Here is a 26,657-nt window from a genome sequence, read left to right as displayed (position 1 = left end):
CTGTCTAAAAGTAAGGTAAGGCCCCGAGGAAGACCCCGAGGAGGGGCCCGCGCACGCCGCGGTGGGCAGCATCTCCCGACGCGTCCGCAGGGCCGGCCGGAGCGGCGGGACCCCGCGGTGCTGAGCGCGGACGCGGGGCGGACTCGAACCGGGGACTCGGACACGCCAAAATCCATATTCATGCAGCAGCCCCGCTCCAGAAAACGTCAGTTTTCATGCTGTACGATATTTAATTTTGCGGTATTTTTTTTTTTAAGCTGCGTTTAAAAATACACTTGGCATTTTCTAGCTGTGGACCAATATTTTTCTCATGTCTTTTTATACAGGTTTGGAGGGAAAGATATTTGTAATGGAAAAAAAATATGTGCAAAGTTGGACTGCTAAGTTTCTGCAGTCTTGGGAAATAAAAAAAAAGGCAGACTATGTAAGATCTACAAGAAACCATATGGATCAACAAGAGCTGCCTTCGTATCCCTGGGAAATAAAAATTAACCTACATTTCACCATCATAAACCCCAAAATAAAAAATCTAATTAGAGCTTCTACCCTCAGACTCACTCCTACAAAATTTGCCTATCCCCCTCACAAAAAGATTTACAGCGCTTGCCTCCATTTCTTCAAAGCGATTTAAATTTATTGAATCATTTCAATTTTTAGAGAGCTTCCATTTGGATCTGTATGGGTTTCTAGACATATGCAGTGCTCAGTTATTTAAAATTAATTGCAGTACAATAATTTTAAATTGCTTCGTGCTACCCGAATCTCAAGTGCTTTGAAATATCTGAACCCTTCTGCTTGGAAGCTATCAAAGTCCTGAGCACACGCATCCAGGAGTTGTGTTAAACGCCGACGGGATGCGCTGAGGATCCCAAAGTGCAGGTGAGCGGGGATCCAGGCATGCTCCGTACACGGAGAGCTAAATTTATGGAATGATTCAACAGATTTTGCCCGAATGTCAATCTTTAATTAACAGAAAGGGGTTCTGTAATAATTTCGAACCGATAAAAAATTTCTAAAACTAGAAAAGCACTGTTATAAAATAATGGCATACATTAAAAGTATTATTACTTCTAATGTATATTTATAGAACATCCTTTTATCCTGGAAATTAAAACATCTTATTAACATTAAACTAAGCTTTACAGCACCTCTGTGGGAAAGGTGAGCGGAGCGGTGCCCGCTTCACGAAGGGACAAAGGAGGCACGTGGAGGTTAAGTGATTTACCTGCAGAGGTGGCACTGAAAGCCGGAGAAGCCAAAGGCTCATCCCTCAAGCCACTGCTCTAAATAATGAAGTATCATGCCCATCAATACCTCCATTACGACGGCAGCGGCAAGGCTAGCTTAGGAAGCCTTTAACTGCATTACCTAGAAAAACACTTTGTCCAAAGTCACCTAGAAGGGAGATTTCTGGTCACCCCCAGGTGCTGCTTCTCCTTCCCCCTGGTTTATACAGCATTTTGAGGAACACTAAACCATCTCCACCTGTCTCTCTGGAGTATTTTCTATCTCAATGCAACAACGACAACAACAACAGCATTTAGGGTGACTAAAAGCTCTTTTTGTAACGCCTCGTACCACGTACAAAGGCAAGTGAAGATGAAGCTGTCTGATTAACAGATCTGGAAGGTTTGGGAAAAGTCTCCCGGTCTGGTCCTTTGCAATTTTACACTGGTGAGTAAACCAACATTAGCAAAGCAGGATTATGTCCACCATATGGTGAGACTCCACTGGCTGTAGTACAGTCACCCAATTAATCTCTATCCCCCCAGCATCCCTTGTTATTTATTTATTGTGACAAACTCATCCTTCTGGGACCCGGGGCCGGGAGCTGCGTATTCCCCGGCTCTTCCCGCCAGCGCCCGCTCTCATCCGTTATCCGCACGACCCCCGCGATGGCTTGCGGCGCGGCACCTCCGCTCCGGCCAAGACGCGCCGTGCGGCAAGGTCACCACCAAGGAGGCTCTCCAGGTCGGCCGGAGCGGACGGCGAGGAAGCATCGCTCAGATCCGCCCTCCGTCGAAAAGCCAAATAACAGCGCTCCCTGACAAGAAGCGCAGCCTTCCTCAACTGCTTTCCAAAGCTCCTCTTTTCTGCATCGCGCTGGCAGCCTGGCTGCTTCTGGGGACCACCCGTGTGTTCATGTATTTCAACCTGTGCCTCTTGCTCGCTCAGCTCTCCCTGCAGCCAGAGCCAACCCAGACTCCACCGGCCAGCAAAAAGCAAAAAAACCTCTAAGGCAGCTCTCTTCTCCCAAAGGACAGGTGTAAAATGTTCCTAAGATTAACGTAAAATGTGAGTAGGAACCTATACATCAAAGAGAATAAAGAATACTCGAAAAGAAGGAATGTCCTAAGAAATGGGCCCGTTTTTCATATTAAGAGCTATTCTGTTTCACACAAAGAACAATAATGTTGCAAATAAAAATGCGTTTGGTAAAGGAACAAAGGAAATGTGAACTAATATTTCGGATAGCGTTTGTCAATAACAGATTAATACCGAATTACAGATGGGGCGATGTGAACCAAGTGTAGGTACTGATTTTTTTACTATGGATCTCCGCTAGCAGCTCCGTTTTCACCGCTCTCTTTCATTTTGATGTACCTGACACCTTTCCTCTTGGCTCCCATTTCAGCCCCTGTTAAGTACATATTTGGTTGTAGTGGCCAATTTTTTTTCGTTTCTGGCAGATGTCTTTTCCTTGTTCTGTGCACTCTGAGGAGTTCAACGTGGCATGCGAAAAATTTCCATTTCAGGTCTTCTTAAGCTTTATGCAAAATTAAACTGCTGGCAAAAATACATACATATATAAAATCATGCAGCAGAAAAAACTGCTCGATAGCTCCCTTTCTTCCCTACCTACCAGCTCAGCACCCCAAAATCTATCTATCTTCCTCTCACTTGCTTTTTTTCTGAAAATAATAGCAGAGATATTGCCCTCAGCCCAGAGCCTTCCTCAGGAAAGTCAGAGGATTTTGCACCCAAAGAATTGCCGCTGATTGCTGCTACAGGGATATGTTTCTACTCTCACAATATTGTAGACTGCGAAGAACGGAGAATTACCATAAAAATCAGGATGTGTTTTGTTGCATCAGTATCGTGTTGGCATCAACAAGATAGACACGGGCAGGAAAAAAAAGCAGCTTTTTGGTAGGCAGCCTACTTGTTCTGTGTTTCTGCTGTGCTTCCAAGCCACACAAGTAGACGATGAAGTTAAAACTCGTAGCGAAGTAACATCCTGCAGGCTCGGTACAGAGCCACCGCACCGAGCGACAGCAAAATCTAAGGTATAATGGCCATAAATAATGGAGAAGTAGAACTGTATCTACATCTCAAAGGACAGTGCATCATTACAAATATATGAAATAGTAGGGCATTTTATATATATATATATATTTTTATATATATATATCTTGATATGCATATGTATATAAAAGGCAAGATTTCCTCCCCCTCACACACTGAAAAAAATTAAGCTTGAAGCAACTGACTCTGAAAATACACCCTAAAGTCCATTTTCACTTGGTCCTAGTACATAAGAACTAAATTTTGAGGAAGAAAATTAAAAACAAAAAAGCCCAGAGCTCTCAAAACCTGTAACTATATTGTGTAGACAAAATTTTAATCAAACTTTTAAAGCCATGGTTATGATCTGATGAGCAGACAGCTTGACTTGATTACATTTTTAAGTTTCAGTTTCTATTTCTGTTTTAAGATGAAAAAGATCATAGAGTGTCAGAAATTTGAATACTGAATAGCAAAAGCTCTTGCAGGTTTAGAAAGCATATAGAAAAGCTGGCAAAAGAAAACGCTATTCCATTGCCACCATCTGCTTTCTGGCATATTGAAGAAACTTTACTAACAGCAACATTTTCTTGCATTAGAATATCTGCTAATTAGTTTTGTTGTAAATTATTTTTTTTAAATTACCTTTTACACAGAAGGCAAATAGCCAGTTTTTTTGGCTGGCTACACCTTACACTACGTCTGATAACATTTTCACGTTAAGTTCAGTTTACCTCACATTTTTTCTATCAAACTCCTATCTTTAGTGTATTCAAAGCCTGCAAAAACTTTGCCTTGCTGAGACTAAAGAAAAAAACATCAAACATACGAAGTGTTAAAAATCGCTGAATAACTCAAAGGAAAAAAGATAATTTTGAAGGCGTTTTGGCTGAAATCTATTTTCCTTTGAATTGCATGAGTGTTTTAAAATGTTAAAAACACTACAGAGTGACTAATGAATGTAAAAGAATGATAAAGAGTATGGGTCCAGTTATCAGTGATATGCCTAAACCAAAATAATTTTGGACAGTCTGCCATGCAAATATTGACTAAAATGTCATAAATAATGTCTGCAACAAAGGGAATCCTGCAAGGGACTATTCTGTTGTACTTAATGCATTATAGAGTGTGCCTTTTAGCAAGCAGTACGTTACCAAGACTGGAAACTTTAGTTGGGCAAAAAAAGCTAAAATTTCCCAGATAAAAATATTACTGACGCTTTTTCAGAAGTAAACCTTCCAAAAAGTCAAAGGTACAATGTTACCTTTGGAAAACGGTCCATTTAGAAGTTGACTTTTCAAAAGAAATCAGAGTTGTCCAAAAATTAAAAATACACCAAATATAACCAACTCATTGGCTTATGACTGCTTTCCTCTGCCATTTATAACAGTATTTTCATACGTTTATTTACTGGCAGGGCAGATGTTGTTTGTAGATCTGTATCGTAGCGTACTGAAATAAAATGCAAAGACATCAAGTCTACCACTGTCTTTGGCGAGAGCTAAGACGCACAAGATTCTCTTCAGATATTTCTTAGGACCTAATTCTGCATCGGTTGCAGACTCCCGTTGCACCTCGGATGTAGGGCTGTATGGGAGGACTCTGTGAGGATCACCCCAACACACAGTTTTATGCTATGGAAGCTGTGCAGGAAGGCTCATCAACTACTTTCAAAACTCAGCATTTTGGTCACTTCATTATTTTGTTAAGAGTGTTAAAATAACTAAGTCAAAACGAGGAATGCTCTGGGAAGTTGCATGAACAGCTCCAGATTACTCGCATCTAAACTGAGATACTGTGTTACATGTAATCACAAACAACCCAGTCACTTTTTCTGAAACTCTATTAAAAAAATTAAACAATCAGGGCTACACTGAAACCTTGTGCCTGTGTTTTCAAAAATTTAATTTCTGAGCAAAATTTCACAGCTACAGAGATGACAAATACCAACGATATTTTACATTTCTAAAGCATCTTTCATCCAAGATCAAAGAACTTCACCAACATTAATTCTCAAAATACTCCTTTGAAATAGAAGTACTATTAAACCTATTTTATCTTTATCTCACTTGATCTATTTTATTTATGAAACGCTAGTTGCTGTAGCATCTCGGGGGAGCACGACTCCGCGGGTGAAGTAACTTGACCAGAGATACTTGCGGGATCAGTGGCAGAACTGACAGGCATCGTGTTCAGGAGATCCTAAAACCTTCCTCTTGCTGCTAGACCTCCTTGACTAACTAAAAACACAGATCTGCAAGCTGACTTGAGGAAGACAAAATAACCGCTGTCACCGTGGGTTGAAGGTGCCACTGAAAAAGGCGAGGTGGAATCAGAGGACACGTAAAGCAGCCGATGGGAAATGCTAAGGTGTTATGGGACGGGGGTAAGAAATCATACGTGAACAGGACGAGCATGCACTGCCTGTTTTCCTTTTTTAAGTCTTTCGGAAAATTTTAAGTTAAACTTTGTTAACAAAGATGCAAGGTCCCAGCGCTGAAGCACGCAGAGGGCGGAGGAGAAAGGAAACTCCGGCGGTGGTGGCCCGCTCGCCCGGGGAGGCGGACGCTGCCGAGGATGGATGCCCTGCGCTCTCCACACCGTGGGTCACCCACAAAAACAGCGGTGCGATGCAGGGCAGGGCCTGAGGACGAAGAATTTATTCAACACTAAACTTAAGATTATTTAAAAATAAATTATAGGCTGTATTACGAACCATAACTCAGCCTTTGGGCCAAGCTTATTCTTTACGTAAGCCCTTTGGAATTATGCTAGGGATAAATTTAGCCCGGTGCTTTCATAAGAGTCTTTTTCTTATCAGTCCTGCAATCGGGCCGTATGTGTTTATAAATGATATTCTAATGTTCTGCTTTGTAACATGGATGAAATGTTCCTGCCTGTGTTCTGCTTCCTCGGAAAGCGGGGCACGCTCCGCGGCCGCGCGCGGCACCGGCTGCGGATAAAAGCCGCCCGTCTTGAGAGGTGTATTTTATAATCCTTTGAGGTCTCGCACCAGAGGAACTGCTGGACAATGAAGAAAAACATTTCAGCTCCCCTGAAAGTTTGACTGTTCCTTTTCAAACAATACAACACAAGACTGGGGACATACTGCTGACACAGCAACATCAGTGCCTCAAAGAAACTGTGGGAAATGTCAAATTTATGGTCCTATGGGTGATTGGTGGAAGTTTTTTTTCCCCCCTTCAGCAAGCCTCTGTCAAAACCAGAGCCTCTAGAAAGTTTTTGGCCACCTCCCAGCAAAGCAGAAGGAAGCTGTATCCCACACTTCCCCCGGGACTTAATGAAATATACAGCCTCTGGGCTTCTTTCAATTTGGGCTTTCAGATTGCTAAACCAGTGAAAGAAGGATCCTAGCTGTCACAAACGTCACATGTTTGGGGTCACCTGCTGCTCGGGGGTTCTCATGCCAGTTGTTGACATAATAAGCACCCCTTACACTTTAATTACAATTCACAGTGTGCAAACTCTGCAATCTGCTTTAAGGCAGACAGTCTTTTAAATCAACACTAAATTCTACTACTGTTTGAGCAGAAACGGGAGGCAAAAGATGTCCAGCTGACTGAATAATTGTATTCAAATATTTGTGATCCTGCAGAAAAGTAAGCAATATCCAGCGAAAAGAGCAACTGTATTGCCTGCAACACTTCAGCAAGCGCAGGGAAAACCAGACGCGCTTCTCGCGGTCACGCAGCCCGCGCACGTGAGCCGCTTCCCTTTGCCGGGATCCCACACCGGCGGCTGCCACCGCCGCGCCGGCGAGCGCGGTCGTGCCCACCCAGCTGCGCTGGCCCCGGCACGGCACGGCCCGGACGCGGCACGGAAAGCCGGGATGTGCCGTGCGAGGGGATTCTCCAGCCCTCCCAGCACGAATTGCAACGAGACTCGTGCGCTGAAAGCCTGAATGGGAGGACGTGCTTGTTTTTTTCTGGAATGCTTAATTTAGCCCGGTACAAGAAACACTGGGTCTACTTAAATACACTTATTATCTTGAGAAAGACACGAGAGTCCTTCAGTTTCCTTGACCGCTACCTCTTTTTTAACTGCTACTCTTGCTCCTAATATTAAGACATAACAAGACCGCTGCACGTAAATAAATTATGCCGTCCGGAGAAGAATAAAAGACTCCTCTTGTTATATTTTAGAGAAAATCCATTTTAGTATTAGTGCATCTAAAAATGCTTCCAGTTAATTGTGTTATTTACCGTGCCTTGGGCCTGTCCATCTTTTCCCGCGGAAAGAGAAAGCGCGTGAGAGGGGACAGGCTCTCCGGGAGAACTTCTGAAAGACTTGCTGCGTTCTCTCTACAAAATGTCCCCTGTTAGAAACGTTGCTGACTTCTGGGGTTGATGATTAGGGATCACGCTGTCCATATAGGAAAGTGTTGGAGCTTTCCCCCGTGGCAGCGCGACCCGTAACAGCCGCGCTCCTCGCCCACCCTCCCGCGCTCCCCAAGAAACAAAGGAGAAGGCAACGGTGCAATATTCCCCCTTACACCAACAAGGGTTTTTCCAGCGATTTTGGCCGCAGAAGAAGGCTGCTGTTGTCCAGCTGACTTCCTAGAGAAAAACACCTGATGTCTTTTCACCGTATTCAGCTGCCGAACGCTGGCAAGCGCCGTTTTCCCCTCGGCCGAGAGGGATGCGACGGCAGAGCCCACGCGCCGCTCATCCCGCAGCCTTTCCCTTCGCCCCCTCTCCCTCCTCGCCCGCCGTGCCAGCGACCTCGGATAAACTCCAAACATGGTGAAATTATCATTAGTCTGTGAAGCACTTCACTGAAGATCTATAAAATAAATTTATAGCGTGCATTCACATGTATTATATATGCACTTAGAATGGGATTTATCATTTAGCTGACCTTTGAAGCACTGATATTTTTAGAACCAAAAAAATGTGTGTTGACTGTACTTCAACCCAGTTCCCTTACGATGTACCAACTCCTTGATATCTTACTATAGGAGAGATAATTGCAATGAATTTTTATATTTCAGCACATGGGAAGATAAGATTAGACAGTAGGAACATAAAAGCAAACTGCACCACATAAAAGATAAGTTTCTGAAAGTTACAATTTACACTAAACGTTACAGATGAAAATGTTCTAAGCTATTTATAGGGCCTCCTGTTGGTCCCATTATAGACCATAGGAAGACCGAGAAGAACCAGCACCACCTTTTATTTCATCAGCTATTCCCATAACTGGCAAACCCTTTGGAACAGAGAAATTATTTATGATAGTATTACGATTACTAATTTCCATTATCACCGAGGTGCCTCAGTAACCTGGTCCTAAAGCCAAATGTGCTACACAGACCTCATAATCCAGGACAGTCCCTGCTCCAACAGAATTATCTATAATCTGGGGGCCTCATCCCCTAGGTATATATATGCCCCTTTGTGAGCCACTGTTCGCCTTTGCCCACTGAGTGTCTAAACATACTTTCTTTTATGTGATATTCTTCTTCCTTCTTCCCTACCACAAAGTTGCCACAAATGGTAGGTTGTCCAGTGGGAGAAACAAGCTGTCAGGACATTGCAAGGTAATATGATAACCTCTAATGCGATCAAGAGTTATTTAGTGCTGCAAATTATTAGCCCGTCCCACCTTCCTCCCATGAACTTACAGAACAGGGACTACTCTGTCAAATATTGCAAAATCTGTGGGGAAGAGGAGGAGGAGGAAGAAAAGCAAGAAAGGTATGTTTACTTAAATACAAGACACAAAAGCCTAAAGCTAAAAAGCAAACGAGAAGCAAGGAAATGTATTTAGAGAGCCACACAAGGTGCAGTACGATTAATCTGTACGCAGCAAACAGGCACAGCCGCTGCCCACTGAACGGCACAGGTGTAACAGCAGAAAAATAACCCCGTGCAAAGTGAAGTTGCTGCCCCTGAGCTGACACACAACGGCCTTTGGAAAGCTGTCCCACGAGCACCAGCAAACGCACCCGCTGCATCCGCGTAAGCACTCAGCCTGCTCCGCGCAACACAAAAGCAGAGGACGGTACTAGGATAAGACAGGACTCCTGCAGACATGCTCAGAAGCAATTTTTCAGTCACAGTTTAACCATATTTTCTATTTTCCTTTGCAAACTTGACCTTCTCTAAGGACTATTTCTATGAATAGTCTCAGGTTTCAGCCACTTTTGATGAAGCCCTTTACAAAAAAAGTGTTACTAGAAATGTCTGACAAGGGAAAAGTGATTTTTTCCCTGCTACGCAATTACTAAAAACATATGGTTGAAGAGATTTTGTGCAAACCTGGAGTGTGGTTCGCTTTTCACAGGGACCAGGCAGGAAAGTGTGCAGCTGCAAACAAGGGATTGGTAAAAGAAGGAGCTGGAAACTATTTTGAAAACTTTATCGGCCAATGTAGGAAAGAGTAAACTACATACACAATTACATGTATACTGAATCAAACCCACTCTCAGTGTTTGTGGGTGTGAGCTGTATACGGAGTGTTTGGTTAAGCCCAATTCATGTTCAAAAGAAAATTAAACCAAAGAATAAGTTATTAAAAGGAGCCTTTGAAGCAAAAAGCAATGATGTGTGAAAAACAGAACCAGAAGAGTTTGTTTAAACACACAGCACAGAAAACAGGGAAAACAGAAATTAGGAAATTAGAAGAACAGTCATGAAGGCACCCAGCAGCCTTTTCCTGGTACTAGAAGTGCTTATATCTATGAATATTTTATCCAGATTCAACTATCTTTTTCAAGTCCTTCCTATCAAAATTCCAGACATTTTCTTCAATAAAATCAGAAAAGTGACTCAAAACGTATTGGTAGAAGACATAAAATGAGCTGTGCGGGGATATTACAAAGGATCTGGGAACCTTACACCCTTTAGATCTACTTATTTAACTATTTAGCAGCACAATTTAAAATTTACATATGACTGGTTTGATGCCAAATCATAGCAACAAAGCAGGAATGTCTCTCTCCTCCTATGAATTTCAAACTCAGGGTTTTTTCTACTTAGTCCTCAAACGTGAACTGTGTTCCCCTCCTAAAATTACTGTGTAGCCCATGACCTGTTTGGAAAAGTATATGTAAGACTTAAAATTAGTCTGCTTCTCTGTCCCCTTTGACTTCCTATCAAGAGTAAATCATTTTTGAACATGCTCAGAAATCAGATATTTCATGCTGGTGCCAAAAGAGGAATTTCTCCATTTAGCAAACTCAGTTCTAAAAATAAGTGTCCAAAATAGAAAAAAAGTCAGTTATAAAACGAAATTCCTCATTGCACTGCGGTGCCCGGCAATGCTAAATCACTTAGAAACCTCCTCAGTCCAGCCAAGCAGTTACATGTACCAGTGAATCTGGCCCATGATCTTCAAACAGTTTTCTCAGCTTGAAAAAGTTCTGGCGCGCTCGAGCCGTGCAAGCAGAGGAGCTGGGGCAGCGCTGCGCTCGGCCCGGGCGAGCGTCCACGATGGGTGCTCCATGGGGGAGCCCGCGGCCAGGGCGGCTCGAGGTGAGCTAGTTTCTCTGCTTGGCTCCGCACTGTGCATCGCTTGGACTATTTTATATGTTGCTTCACGCTAGAACCGTTATGGACATACCACACGCATCGCCCTGAGTAAGGTGGGCGCACGTACCCTATTGATCCACCAGATCTCTGCAGTCTGAAGTTCGCATGCTGCTGCAGGGCTCTTGTTTGTCTGCTTTCTCTTAGATACTAATTTTATTATGGTGGGATAAATAAAACAGGGGTAGCAGGGGCAGAATGGGGAGAGGGGACAGACAGAAGTCAGCCAGGGGAATTACAGAAGTTTATGCAACCATGGCTTGATGTACGCGCCTGAAATTCAAACGTCAGGACAGAAGTGAAGGTTCCCTGTAACTCCAGCTAGGGCACCTCAGCATGGAGGTGAGATTCAAAATGTCATGCAGGCCCCACATCTTGTTGTAGGACAGCAGGGAACAGCAAGAAAGGGACCTTGGTGATAGGTGTTCCCATTACTACCCCTCACAACTACCAGAAGAGCCCAGAGAAGGAGCCATGGATCCCTCCCTTACCCTTGGTCCCATATAAGGGACCTGAAAAGACAGCATTCACGTGACTGTGGTTGGGACAGATCTGGTGGCGGATTTTGTCACCTAAGTCCCCCCTCAATTTACATACCAAAAATCTAGCTAGGAGAAAAGAAGAATGTCTTTTCTTGAAAGGTATGTGGTTTGGTCCAAATAGAGGGAAAAAGCAGAAGAAAAATAGTAGGTTTAAGTGTCACAGCTCAGTTAATAAGGGCTGAATCCATAACTCATGACAGGCAAGCCTGCAATAAATTATGACTGTCTTATTCTCCCCCACTAGGCAAAATCCTTATCTGATTTTTCTCCAGTCCTTATTCAAAAGCAATACCCTGTCCATATTGCAGTACAATTTGCTGTGTTCTGGTTGAGCTCAAGAAACAAGGACAGTGGAGGGGTGAACAGACCAAATATCTGACTTTGAAGGTTTATCAGCCTTATGGAGGTAGCGTAATCCAAGCAGAACCTACTTCTGTATCTAAGACTGTCAAAACTGCCCCCGCTTCCCATTATCTAGGACAGCTTTCTTTTCCCTTAACCCTCTGCAGGCATCTTAGTGGCAAGTCCAAGTATTGCTAATTATTATCGGTACGGCATCTAGAACTGCCACCCAAGAGATCCCCGTTCTGCTAAGCTCTGTATAGACAAAGAACAAAGAGATGGTCCTTGCCTCAAAGAGCTTACGATTTACTGGGCCTACCAGGAGAGCAGGAGAAGCACAGCATCTTACTCTCCTGCCAAGTAGTAAATCTTTAGAGCTCTGCCTTCAACCTGTCATAAATAAAAATGGCAAAAAGTATAAAGTAATTCTGCTGTTCAATTTGTTTCATTTCAAACCCATGAAGAAAAGAATATATTATATACATCTGAGTCCCAAATATAATTTTTCCTAAGTATATAAACCACAGAAAAATATGATTTAGACTTAAAATACCACCTCAGCTCTAACTACAGTGTCAATAATGTAACATGTTGGTAAAGAGTGTAATTTATAAGCCCCCTTTTAGCCATGGATAATGTAGCACATCTAAAGAGTGCCTAGGACTAGAGCAGAGTGTAAATAACGGCAAAAAGGAATAATTGGTGGATAACTATTTACGCAGTCAGGACTTACTGGGTCGAAACTCATAGCTTGATTAAGCCGTTGCTTTCTTACAGCCAGAGCCCCGCTAAGCGACGTTCACGCGCTTTGGATCAGGTCCACCCGGCTGCACAACCGCAGCAGCACCGCGGCCCCTTCGGCTGCGAGTCTCATTTTTCCGCCCGTGGGCCGGCGTGCCTTGCCGACGCGGGACGGCAGCTCCCAGTGCACACCGCCGGCGCTCCCGCAACCGGCGGGCGCTTCCCGTTTTCTCCCAGGGCCGCACGGGAAGGGCAAGGAGAACACCTGAGCCGAAATGCGCCGTGCAGACGGGAGGGTGCATCAGCTCTCGGCGACCGGCTTCTCTAAAGAGTGCAGAACACTATATGCTGTGAACATCCGCGGGCTTTAACGCACACGCCGACTTGCAGACAAAGGATCGGCTTTTACAAATATTTTCTAATTAATCCAACCGTGATCTTGAAGACGGAATTTTATTTCCTTTTTTTGTGGTTAATTTCTGTATCTATTATGTACTTGGGGAGACTTCATTATCCAATTATTTTATTATTTGTTACACAGAAAAATGTATTTGTGAATGGCTCCATTATTTCAGTAGTTAGCCTTCTGGTGCACAGAAAGTTTCCTTTCTGAACAGGCACTCATTCATTCTGCTGCACCATTGTACACTTTATGGCTTGCCATACCAAAAAAAAAAAATCTTTTCTTTTTATTTCCTTCAGTGCTTCTATTATTATAATAGTTTAAAAAGTGGTTTCCACTTTATTTATACCACATCATTTGGGTAAAGGATAGCAACCCACAATAAATCTAGTTATTTTCCAAAATAGATTGCTCATTAAACATCGTATATAAAAGAGCCCTTTGAGATTCTGAATAATCCACAAAATATTTTTCAGATATCTCTTTCTACTTAAATAAATAATTGTAATCACGAATGTGAATCAAGTATTGTACTTATAAGGTTGAATTAATAAAAACTGAACTTTATATAAGCCTCTGCTACAGAACATTACGCTGGTGAAGAATTTCAGGTGCAAATAATCAGAGATTACTACACACTCGGGAATTCACCAATGGTCATGAATATCCTCAATCTACTTCCTTGAGGTAAGTAATATATTCTCTAATATGATATAGTGCAGGATCTGCTATTGTGCTTTACAAGTTTTTACTGAACTGAAAGTCTTCTTCCTGTTCTACTCATATTGCTACTTATCTGTAGGTAAAGAAATCATTTCTTTAACTAGTGCTTTTACAGAATGGAGAATATATCACTTTCTGTTAAAATTTTCTGTCTCCTAACATACACTTTTGAATTACAGTTATAGTAATGCTTTAAATGCTTTAAAAACAGTATGGAGGAAAAAGGGAATACCTGTATATGATGTCTCCAAGTCTTCTGCATTCTGTCTAACTCAGTCTAGCTGCTGCTAGCAAATATAGATGCGGGATCAGTGAGTGAAAGATCCTAATTTAACTCTATGGCAAAACTGATTTTGCCTCTTAGTTATAATAGGTTCTCCCAGCGATAACTGTAAGTAATAACACTAAGGCACAGAATTTACTTGAACTTTCTTAAACTGTAGTGGTAATTTAAAATGTGGAGTTCTGTGTTACAGATCAGATCCCTAGCTAGATCTGGAATAATTCCATTAAAACCAGTGGAACTACAAAGATTCCTATCAGCTGCGGTATCACTATAAACCTCTTGGAAATAAAGCCTGCATTGTTAATTCTGTCACTGGAGAAACGAATGCCACAAGCAATGGAGCAGAGATAACCTAGGTAAGCTGATGAATGACACACAGCATCTCCCAACTTTTACAAAAAGTTGATTTCAGTCGCAACCAGTCAGATCCTATAAAAAATTGATTCTTTACCTGAGTAAGCATCACCATGTATTTTCTACAGAAAAAAGGGACACAGCTCTTAAATATAAAACTACTACGAAGATTCAAACAATTATTTTAAAAGCAAGAAGGTATCTGATACAGGGAAGGGCAGAAAACTTGTTCCTGATGCATCTTCTTCACCATGTCTACATATAAACATCAAGAACTATTTAAAAACCTGTAGCTGTCTTCTAATGTTATGTAACACGGAAAAGAAGAGAATGGCCTAATCAGTTCACTATTAGTTTAATTCAGACTGTAAAACAGAGACAGGTTTCTTCCTTCCCATCACGATTCCAGTTTGAAATCTGCAAACCCAAACCCAGTCCTTCAGCCTCTCGGCAGGCGTAGCGAGGTTGCCCCAGGAGGGCACAGGCCCACAGCCTCCAAAGGAGGTGTCACCTTATCACCCGCTCCCAAACTGCAGGGAGTGGGCGACCCAACCTAAATGGTCACTACTATTCGGCAGTGACAAACAGCTTGGACAAACAACGTGCTTCGAGGCAGAAGAATTTTATCGGCGTGGTCTCCCACTATGTGAACCTGACTCAGATTCCCATGATTTCGGCTCGTTTCACTCTTTGAAGAGACCTTAGGCAGAGCAAGACATGATGATTTGCTGTCCTGTGCCAGCGGAAGAAATAATCAAAGAATGATAAGGGGGGAAAAAAAGGCTTTGAAATGCACAGCAAAAATATGGACAATTGAAGCAAAATAAAAACAGGCAGCTGGCAAAAGGATATTTGAAGCAAAAAAAGGAGGGATGAACAAAGACAGAGGAAGAAGAAGAAACAGTAAGAAAGGAAAAAAAAAACAAGCTGGAAAGATGTGAGAATGAAGGCTAAAATGTATCCTTGCACGGAGGGAATATGAGGTCTATGCATTACTTAAGATCACTGAAAATGCCTGGGACTAAATTGTTTTCTGGGTAAAGTTCAATCCAGAGAGACAGCCAAAGACTTACGCTGGTTTGCAGACCTTAACAGGAGTGAGTGCTGCACGGCCTTCGTCCTGGCCTCCCAAGAGTGGGAGAACTCGATCCAGAAAGAGTGAAACACAGCAGAAAGACACTGAAAAGGAAGGATTTCCCCTGCTTTGGCTCTGCTCCATAACCATGCAAAAAACTACACTGTCTGATAACATTTATATTTTTTTAATGTTCAAGAATCTGCACTTAGAATAATTTTGCTTGCTAGCAAATACAGAGGAGCAGCTGCAAGCTCCTCCGTAGATCCTGTCTGGAGAGCTCTTTGCAGCCACAGAGCAACGTGTGCGTGACCCTCAAAATCCTGCAGGATCACCCATATATGTGCTTCTCTGTGTGTATGTAGTCACTTGAGAGAACGATTTTTGGGAACAGGGCAACTAATTCCTTCAGGCCCTTTAAAACCCGGGTTAGTATGTGAGTACTAAACTATCTGGCTGCCTACCTCATAGCGTAGCGATTTATTGATGAGGAACAGAAAATCTTTTTGAAAAGCTAATACTGCTGTTACTCTTTAGAGTATCATGTGTTTTTTCCACTCTATTTTTTCTTAACAGTTAACTGAAATCCCCATATTGCTTTCCTCATTCATACCAAAACCTCACAGCATTAAGAAAACCGCAGATACTGTAATAAGTCATGACTCATACCATCCAACATCACCCGAGCAGGAATTACACGTTTTACTGTAAGGATATCTAGGCCATCTCTACATCTAACATTTTATCTAGCATAAGGCCAAAACATATCACTTTCAGTATAGCGGGAAAAAGGAAGTTTTTGTGGTTAAAGCAAAGGCCAATGAGTCAGATGATGTGGGTTCTGTTTCCAGGCCTCACGCAGACTTCCTATGTGACTTTGTCTGAATCACTTCACTTCTCTGTGCCTCAGTTTTCACATCTGTAGAAAGGATGTCAGAATGTCAGATCCATTCATCTTGGTTTCTCAAATTTCTGGAGACATCTGGGTGGGACATGCAAAGTGTTATTATAACTACCATGCATCTGTTACTCCACTGTGAACAGAATGACTGCCTGCTTCCAGAGGGAGAAGAGAGCAGGAGAAAGGCCAGCCTCAGATCCCAAAAATGAAGATATATTCTAAAGGAGCAACTCACCTCTGGTTTGACCAGAAGTAAAGAAGTCCAAGGAGTGCAGCAGGACAGAGCCATGGAGAAGTAAACACTGAGAGACCTCTGAAATCCCTTGACCTTACTCTAGGTTATTGCACTGTGCTGCATCAGATGCAGCAGTCTTTTTTATTTATAATTCACAGGCATATAATTAAATCTTGCACATTCATTTTGAGAAAGCACAATAGCTAAACCACTAACCCTTAAGCATAGTCTAGTAGTGGCATTTGGAGAGTCAGCCACACTCTCTCACCTATGCTGGCAAACACATTACTCTGGCTGTGAAGGAAACCACAATGTGGGAAGGAAAGCCTACAAAAGAATGAAAACAGAAAGTGTCTAAGGCCTTGGCAGAAGGACACTAAATAAAATAGAGAGTGGTGACTCATTTTGGCAGTGAATCCACCTCAACCCCTTCAAAGGCTTTGGCAAGAGTCCTCGGAGGAGACCCCAGGCTTTTGCCAAGCCACAAAACACCACAATTATTATCGCAGCAGTCATCAACAAAACAGATTTCGTAAACTGACTTGTTGGCACATAGATTAAAGAAGCTATAAAAAGGAATAACAGCTGTTTGGGTTGCCCTATGCAGAAAGTTACTATATAAAAAGTACTTTTACACATATCATATATATGTACACACAGATGCACATGATGTGTACATGAAGAATATACAAACAAGCAAAAGTGCCAAAAGCTTCTGAAGGATTTCGTTTCTATTCATGGAAGATAAATTCGCAGGTCTGAAAACTTATAAACTAAGGACCTGATCCTCTTCTCAGTCCCACCAGTTCCACAGTACCCACTCGACACAGCAGCCTAACGGCATCAGAACCCAGGACAAACGCTGGTTACTGAGAGCAAAGTACAATAGACCTAATTCTCCTCCTCTTTACTGGGGCATAAATCAAGAGAACCATCTTACATCAAGGAGTCGCACTAGATGTGAGAGGATAAAATGGCCCGGAGATCATTTAGCATAAGCTACAACACAGAAGTGTCCTAACGGCCCCCAGATTTATAATGTTCAAATGTTATGTTCAATTTTCATAAACTAGGCATGTTTGAATATTTATATAAATTGACAGATATTCAACATTGGCAATTTAAAATTGGGTTCACAGCAGATGAAGACGGTTTGTCTACCTAGGCCTGTAACACAAAGGCAAGAATCATGCAGCAGAATAAATTCCTAAATTCAGTCAAAAGAGAGGTGGCGCACAATTTTTATGCCAGCATCTACACTGCCAATAGGTTGAGCATTTCTGAAAGCCTGTTTTTTAATTTAAAGCAGATGAAACACTGTCCTTTAAATTTATAGTTTTTGATTAAAGTAGCAGAAGGAAAGAAAGACAAAACTGAGAACATGACACCAGTATCCTGCTTTAATCTTTCTTTAAAACTTCATTAAGGGCAGCAGCGTTCACCTGTAGATTTCCACAATGATTTCTTTACCATGTTGATGAGCAAGACACAAAGGACTTTCACTGAATTTAAACTGCTCTAAAGTTTGGTAATACATAATATTAAAACATCCTGAAAACAAGTTTCAGAAAATCTGTTTTATAACTCAACACATGCATGTGCTCAATTAAACTCCACATGCCCTGAATCACTAAAAATAATACCCTCTTCCACAGAATTACTATGGATATATAGGTGGCTAGTGAAAGAGGGTGAACCTAAACTAAAGGGGTGTTCATAACTTCTACGATGGCATAAAAGCATAGGTTATGGGAGAAATGTGTGTATAAACAGCAAACATAGCTGGAAAAACATCTGCAGCTTTGTGACTTTCTGTGCAAGGAGCGTTTGGGGGTCCTTGCAAGGAGCAGCGATGTGGCCTATTGACCTGCAGGGCAGTGCCAGCGCGGACCTGCAACAGCAGGCACGAAGCAGTCGGACTTCGGTGCTGACCGCCTTGTTGGTTTAATTCCTTCTAAATGACCAGCCGAGGAGCGATGCTTGCCTTTCTGCTGCTTTCTTAAAGGCTGCAAATACACAGAGGTAACCCTAGACACTGCAAATGCCCAGCAGATGAAAAGCGACAAGTTGCGGGTTGAGAGGGAGACTGGGAGAATGGAGGGTATTGTATTTACTAATATAATCCACCTGAATATAGGTATTTGCACAGAAAGAAAGACTCTACCATTCTGTTATTTTAACTACAAATATTTTCCAGCTGCATAAAGAACCATTTAATATTTTTAAAATTACGTGCCCTGAGATGTTTTGTTTATTTGCACGTGCAATCCAGAAATTTTGAACTAGGAGCGTAATTACAGTTCATATGTGTGGGCAAGTGTTCAGCCCAGGAAAGTCCGAATATAAATAAAATCCTCATTTTTCTGAAGCTTGTAGACCTCACTATTCGCCTTTTAATCTTATCCTTTGCTTTCTTCATTTTCTGCGGGTTTTTTCCTCGCAGCTCCCTTGGACTCCATAATGCATTATACAGACACAAAACGAACTAACGCGCCAGCAGAAGTAGTCAGCTTCACCTATCCAAGTATTTAAAAAGCTTCCAAGCACACACTGTCTCCTGTGTAGCCTGGAGATCCCTGTTGAGCCTGTGCCAAGTCCCTGAAAAGTTGGACACTGCATCCGGTATTTACACTAAGCTAAAATTCTAATCAGCACTAACAGCAGTGTGTTTTAATTCACCCTTATGATTTTATTTCAATCTGCTAAGTAGCACAACTGCCAGAAAGAAACTGCTATAAACTCCAGTAAACAAATGCAAAAAAAAAAAAAAAAAGAAAAGAAAAAAAAAGAAAATAAATCTTAAACCTGTTGTAGATAAAGTTTGCAGCACTTCAGACACGCAGTCCGAAAGGAAAGTCTGAAGCGTCGGTCGAAGCTGCTCTCGGCTGAGTTCATTTCAAATATCCTACCTTCCACTTTTTTCTTTTTCTTTTTTTTTTTTTTTCCCAGTGTGTTTGGTACTTTCTAGCCAAGGAAGGAAAACGCTAATGTTATTTTACACCGGCTATTTCACCTCACGTCCTCCCCTACATAGCTTTCTGCCAAGTACTGTGAAACAAGAACACAGTAACTACTTGAATCTCTGGATGACACTATAAATCGTAGTGCCAAGAGGCTGGTGCCAAGTCCGGCATCTTCCTTATTTTGGGGGGTGGAAGGGGGGGGAGAGAAAGAAAAATCGGCAGGAAAATTCTGCGAAGTTGGTCACCATTTTGGACCTGTTCAGTGCAGTCAGACCTTGGCAGCCATCTTACAGCTTGGCAACCATTTTGAGAATGTGCCTGGCAAGCTCTCAGAGCTCGCCGACGCTGTTTCAACAGCGCGCTGGTTAAATATAGTCCAAATTAAACAAGACCGTGTAATATCAGGTAAACTCACCCTTAATAAATCCACCCAGCACGGCGGTTTACAAGAACATCTTTAAAGAGCGAGGGGCACCGCGCTTTCGGCGGTGGCAGCGCGCGCGCCCCGGCGAGGCCACCACGCGCCTTAACCCTTTCCCGGGCGGCGGCACTGCACCCACAAACCCACGGCCGGCGGCGAAACGGGAGGGACCGCGGGCTGCAGGACACAATATATTCGCCCTTTTAGCTGCTGCCTAAGGAGGACACGGAAAGTAGCTGGAGGACAGCAGGCAGGATCTGTCGGAGAAGGAAATCCCATGTTGGGGGAAGACAGAGGTTTTCAAGGAGACCGTACACAAGTAAACAGGCAGCAGTTGTATAAGAAAAACTACTTTCACGGTTTTAATTTCCTGGCGAACTTTTCCATGTGCTCCTTTCCCAGACAAAAAAAAAGTTTGAGGAGAAAGATATATTCCAGCAGCCAGACATCTTAAAGAAACGCAGTTTATTAACCGAGCCTAGCTCTGGGGCAAGTTGTGAACAAACACCTTCCTTCGCCTCCCCACCCCGCCGGGGCAGCGTGTTTTGGACCCCGGGCTGTTCGCTCCGACAGTGCCAAAATCCGAACTAGGACTTTGTGCCAGTCGCAGAAAGGCATGGTTGTTAGAAACCGCTTTGGCCCAGAATTAGGAAAACCGTTTAACAGATAGAGGCCGGAGTCCAGGACGGGACGGATAGTCCCAGGGGGAAGCGCGTTAGCACTGCGCCGTGGGAAGAGCGGGGAGCCGGCGAGGAGGTATTTTGACTATATTTCTCTCAGTATTTTAAACAATCCTTTCACTGAAGAAGTTCATTTTTCATATTTAATGTAGTGTAAACACATTTAATAACTTCATGAGGAATGCGGGGCGAGTGTTTTTACAGAACAAACAGTGCTATCTTCACAACTGCTTTACAAAAGTTTAGTCTACATGAGCTCTACCTCTGTAAGCCTATTTGAATAAAACTTAAAAGATAATATATGGGTAAAACTCAACACTTGGAAAACTGAGTGTGTAAAAAGGCAAATATTTGAAGGTACTAAACAGTATCCAAGTATTAAAATGACATTTTGGGGAAGTATTTAATATCTGAAGACAAATGTCTATTGGAAATGCTTGCTACACACATTATATTCTGCTTCTTATCTTGAAATAATTTAGAGTGGAACAGAAAAGATCAAGTTTATGCTCTATTAGCATAAAGTTTAAACTATAAGGGTTTTTTGACCTTGAAGTCTGAATTAAATAATGTCTGGGATTTTTATTCTCACTCTTTTTCTTGCCCTTTTGAAATTTTAATTTGGAAAAAAAAATTTAAAAGCCAACTAATTAAGTATAATTTCATAGTGAATGAAATAAATTAATTAAACCATAATTGAAATGACAATATTAAATATGAAAATATTATGCCGGAGTAGATCAGAATAAAGTCTTGACACTGCTGGATATCTTTTATATTGAAGGACAGTATCTGCAGTCGCATGACGTCAGCCGGGCTAGAATAGTTGGGAATGCATTGATAAATTGCTCCATCGATTCTGTTCTGCTTCACTTACCATAATTATAGCACAGTAATGGATGACATGAGTGATATATTTTTACTTTAGAGAAAAGCCAAGAGTTTGCCTGTTTCTTTATGAGATTAGACCAAATCCTTTCAATTAATACAGCATGATTGATATCTAAAAGTGTACTAGGGTAAGATACTTGCTTCATGTGCACATCTTTAAACGTTATTGGTTAAATATTGAAACACAATTCAAAGAGCAGTTTCGGTGCCTTAAATAACAGTGTCATTTTGGTAATATAAAAGATGTTGTATCATCACAATTTTCAAAGGCTTTTGTAGGCCCATTTTAAGTATTTTGTTCTTCTTAGATCGAAAAATCACATTTGCACTTAATATGCACATAAGCCAGGTTGACTTAAGTATTTCTCCTGAAATAATGCTTTACAGGACCAGTGAAGTCCTTGGGAAGGCTACTAACCACTACATTGGGATAAAGAGGGGGGGGCCTGGATTATGCTTCCTGAAACACATAAGGTCCAGGTTCTGTTTTCAGCTGCTCTTCATTGAAATCAACTCCCCTGGAAGCCAACTGATGAGGTGCACGTGTAGATCTAAGGACAGAACTTCCTTCTGACTACTTGTCCAAATCTGCAAATATCTATTCATAAGACCACGGGTGAGAATAAAATGTAGCAGGTGAAGTAAATAAAGAGAAGTCTGGGATGTTTTATGTTGCAGAGGAACTGCTGCGCTGTTGCACAGCCATCTATCCCTCCTCCAGATCTGCCGACGTTAGAAGAAAGACAGCAGTAACCTGCAAGGATTCCTCAGCAACAAGATGTAGGGCTATCTGCACTCCCCTGCGCAGCCTAAACTCCAAAAGTTTAAGGTAGTTTTAAATGCTGAAACATTATGTTTCATCTCTCTTCCAATATTCTATTAGCGTAACTAACTATAATTCTGGGTAGTTATGTTATCCTCATTTTTAACTTTTTTAGCATATGTTTCAGAAAAAAATGCACCCTAACGCTTTAGGAACAAATAACCCGGTTACCTCACCATACTGGCAAGAAGCAAGAGAGGAAATGTATGCTTGCAGAGGAGACGTGGAAAAAGATGTTAGTAGGTGAGGCAGAGAGACAAAAAAAACACTGTCACAAAAGACAAATCCATATTAAAGGGATACACAGGAGAGGACTCTTTTATGAATACTGGTAAGACTGTCTGATTAAATGCAGAAAAGACCTACACATTTCTCACAACTCAAGCTTCCCTCTTGATACAGGTATTTCCTTGTAAATGGAGAAAACATACATTGTAAATTACCATATACACATATTCTTACTACTTCAGCTGTTCCTTTTTGGAAAATAATCCTAAAAGAATACTAAATGGGTGATTTTTTTTTAACTGATAAAACTTTTCCCAACCAGTCCATTATAACCACATGCTGAATAATTTCTACACAAAAGTGAGTAAAAAAATAACCAATACCAATAAAGTTTGACACTGATCCATATGAATGAATCCATAAATATTTGTGGGGAAAAAAAATAACGTTCCTGAAACGCAGCCCTATTTCACATGGTGTTTTTGTCACTATATATTTCCAAAAAGAAGATAACCGATATCTGAAAAAAATTTAGCTTGTCCCCTCCCTGCAAACAGTAAGAGATTGATCTGTACTTATAACTGTTGAATTCATTCCCTTCTCGTGTTACAAAGGCTGTCACTGGAAATAAAGTGTAACTTGGGATGGCTATGGCAGCTATCAAACTTCCTCTGACACATTAGAGCGTCTGAAACCCAGACACCCAAGGTTTACAGCAGAAAACTCCAGCATGTAGCGAACAACTCAAAACCAACTATCGACTATCTTATTGATTTCTGGTGGGGAAACCAAGACGGGAAAAGCACCAGGAAAGATAGGATTTCTTTTAGTCTCCTCATCTCTAACTTAGTGGCTGCCAAAGTCAGGTCTTCTCAGGCTTAAGGCATCAGAGGTTTGTGTTGCAGCTAGCCAGGATGTCTGCCTAAGATAATTCAAGCTGAAAGCAGACAATGTGCAGTGGGAGCTGATTAGCCACTGACTTCCAGCATGACCTGTCTCAGTCCCAGAAGAAGCTTCTTGACAGTAAGATATGGAGGCTACAGCACAGCTGAAAAAAAAATACGGTTATCTTTTCAGATGGTATTTGAGGACATCTGACTTTCATACTTAGGCAATTAAGAGAGGCACTTTTTTCAACTGGCAAGTTTGAACTCTGGACTTGAAAATATTTGAGCATATACTGCAACAAGAGGTCTAAAAGAGATTATTCTCAAAAACTCTCTGCAGCCAATATGAAATTTAGTAAGGATCAAATAAATCTTAAAATAATTCACAGTATGGAAACAATGTGTTAAAAAGGCCATGTATTTTTCATTTCTTTTTCTTCATCAACAAAGTCAGTCCACTGCATGTTTCAGTAACTCTGCAAAAAGTCTTCCAGATTTGCATCAGTGTAGCTGAAGGCACTTTTGACCTTATGTGAAGGCTGGGAAAATAATAACTACAGGTGTGATTTTGATCATTCATAATTTAAAAAGAAACATCTCAGGTTTGCTGCAGATCATCTGTTTCACTCATTATGTTCGTATCCCAGCTAGTAGTTTCGTATTTAATTTTGAAATTGCATGGCCCCAGTTCAAAATGAAGGAAAGATTGTGAAGCCCACGGATTTTGTAGCTGAATCGCAGCCACAGGAGCACCCTTCTCCAATTATAAAGTATATGGTTAGGGTGTAAATCCTAGTGCATGTTTTATACTGGAAGTCTCAATGTTAGCAAAACATTCAAGAAACCTCTGAAGATCTGTAAAATCATGATGAGTTTTTTGTCAAAAATTAGAAACATTTTCTGCCTTTAAAAATGTGACTATGCTACAGTATCAGAGCAAGACTATCATCTATTATTTTTAATTTGTTATGTTAATGGGATGCAAAGTCCAAAGTATTTCACATATACGAACCATTCTATTGCTCCTTTCTGTAAAGCTAAAGCATTTTTACACAGCTCTGCAGGCGCAGAGACCATAACGTCTGGAATGTTTTGATCTTATCTGAAGTTTTTAATAACTTTCTTTTTTATATATTGCATATTTTACATTTTTTATTTCAAAACTCACTTTGCAGCTGTTTATTTCCTCCTAACTCTGCAGGGTTCTGTTCATCTCCAGGTCCCTGAAGGACAGAAACTGAGCTGCTCACTCCCGGCAGCAGCAGTCCTGCCCCAAGGGGGTGCTGCAGAAGTGTGAGGCACCCCCGGCTTCACCCACTGAGGAAGAGGAGTCAGAGCTGCTGGGCTGCAGCGGGGCCCTGGCCAGGACACCCGGGAGGCAGCTGCTCGCCGGGCAGCACTGCAGACGCTTTACAGCTGCCTCCTGCACGGCATTCCCAAGAAAGTGTTGTGACTCCCCCCCTGGCAATGAATCCACCTTCTGAGATACAGGAATCAAATTGCAGTGCACTTAAACAGTCAGGCTGAATCAAGTCCTGAGGACTTTTTAATTTTCTTTTTAACAGCAAAGAGAAAATATGAGTGTATGCTTTCATAAAACTACACCAAACTACTATATAAACACTGCATGGTGGAGTGGATATTTTAGTTTGTGGTGGGACAGCAGGAATAAGCTTATAAATCTACGGCCCAGGGTCAATGCTTAAGAAGAGATTATCTCTAAGCTTTACTTACACATTCTATTTTGGCCCAACAATTTACCATGTATTTCTGGAAAAGAGAATAGTCCCTCCTCATCCCTGCTGGCACAGAGCACATGGCAAGAAGCATCTTCCTGAAAGGAAAGGGCTAACACATAAGAAGCGACGGTAAGTTCCAGTCGATGCTGTAGGGAAGCCAACCTGACTTGAGCTGCAGTGGAGATAAAATAAATCTACTCAGCTTCAGTCTGGCATTCTTTCTAGCTAATGACACAGGCTTTCATGTAGCCTCATCATCTGTCGGACAGCCTGCCACAGCCCTCACCCTAACAGTTTCGCCTCAAGCCATGATCTGTGAGGGCTTCTTCTGAAACGAACCCACACAAAGTTTCTCTGAAGCAATGCTTTTCTGAACTGAGCAAGATGCAACTCCGCTTCCACCCACGTAACAACCTTTGCACATGCCCAGAGGCACATGACCAAAGCATATGAAAATACATAAACCAAATATTCCAGTTGCCAAAAGCTTAGATCAAGAAAGGAAAATGGGGCAGAAATTTCAAAGGGGCCTCAATACAACTAGCAAGCTAGGTCTGCAAAGCTGTACCCCCATGGTTTTTTTCAAGTACGTAAGTTACAGGTGCCATTGTAGAGGCTGCTCTCTAAAACTGGGCCCATACCCTTCCAGCTATATCATCAAACTCACAAAATGAGGTTGTAAAGTAAGAATAACCTTATAACAGTATGGTGTTATTTGAGGAAGGAGATTCTTAGTACACAAAAAATATCGGAAGGGAACATCAAAACATTATGAGATATACTAAAATGGAATTCCTGTTAAGATGATAACTTACATTTATACATAAAAGCAACGTATTTAAAGTGTGCTTGTTAACATTCGCAAAATTATTTTACTGACAGGCATTCAGAGAGCATAATAAGGAAGCTATATTGCTAACAAAGTAACTATTTTAAATAATATTAAATGTATTATTTAATATAAGTTAATAGTATAGATTAATAAGCTGCACATATGTATGCTTTGGCTTTGTACTCCAGTGGCCAAGGAAGACAAAACAGCAGGGGAGTCTCGAGGTCTGAAATTTATAGCTGCACAGTCTCACAGCTAAGTAACTGAGTGCCGACCAGAGATCGCCCTAGCTTGCTTTCCCGAACCCCCCGAGAGAGACACGTTCCCAGCCTCACTCCCAAGGTTCGCTAGGACACTCCCGGGCTCCTCATGCATAGCAAGTAACTCCCTGTGATCAGAATGATAAGCGCTATGTTAAAACCCTTTATTAGCACATAAGAGGTATGCTTTCTAGATCTGCAAACTCCCGAACATTTCCTAGAAGGAAAGTGAAGCTTCTGCAATGAAACTTCTTTAGAATACACCCTTAAAAAGCAGCGTGGATACATTTATTCGCTCTTTTTTTCTCCTTGGACTGAGAGGCACATGACAGAAAACCGAGCGGGATCAAGTCCAAAGAACTATCCTCTTTAAGGATACACTACGTGGTATCATCCGCGAGTCTCAGCCAATATTGGCTAACAGTCGCTGTCTGTTTGCCAAGCAGAAGTTTGCCATGTTAAACTGTCACTACAATGCCACCTTGAAGAGGCGTTA

At 41.8% G+C, this 26,657-nt stretch overlaps 1 protein-coding gene and 1 long non-coding RNA gene across 11 annotated transcripts in view; one reads left to right on the top strand and one right to left on the bottom strand.

Moving 5' to 3' along the window:
- Positions 1-26,657, bottom strand: part of NFIA (nuclear factor I A) — a 347,808-nt gene that overhangs the window by 118,802 nt on the left and 202,349 nt on the right. The gene's annotated exons all lie outside the window — the stretch shown is intronic.
- LOC135329071 (uncharacterized) lies at positions 20,328-26,191 on the top strand. Its single transcript, XR_010390279.1, has 3 exons — positions 20,328-20,577; positions 22,071-22,221; positions 24,550-26,191. It is a non-coding gene; the product is annotated as an uncharacterized LOC135329071 (long non-coding RNA).

The sequence above is a fragment of the Dromaius novaehollandiae genome, chromosome 8 (assembly GCF_036370855.1).
Source record: "Dromaius novaehollandiae isolate bDroNov1 chromosome 8, bDroNov1.hap1, whole genome shotgun sequence".
Classification (NCBI taxonomy): Eukaryota; Metazoa; Chordata; class Aves; order Casuariiformes; family Dromaiidae; genus Dromaius; species Dromaius novaehollandiae.
Note: the sequence above shows the minus strand (reverse complement) of the source record. Positions and strands in the feature narration are given on the sequence as shown.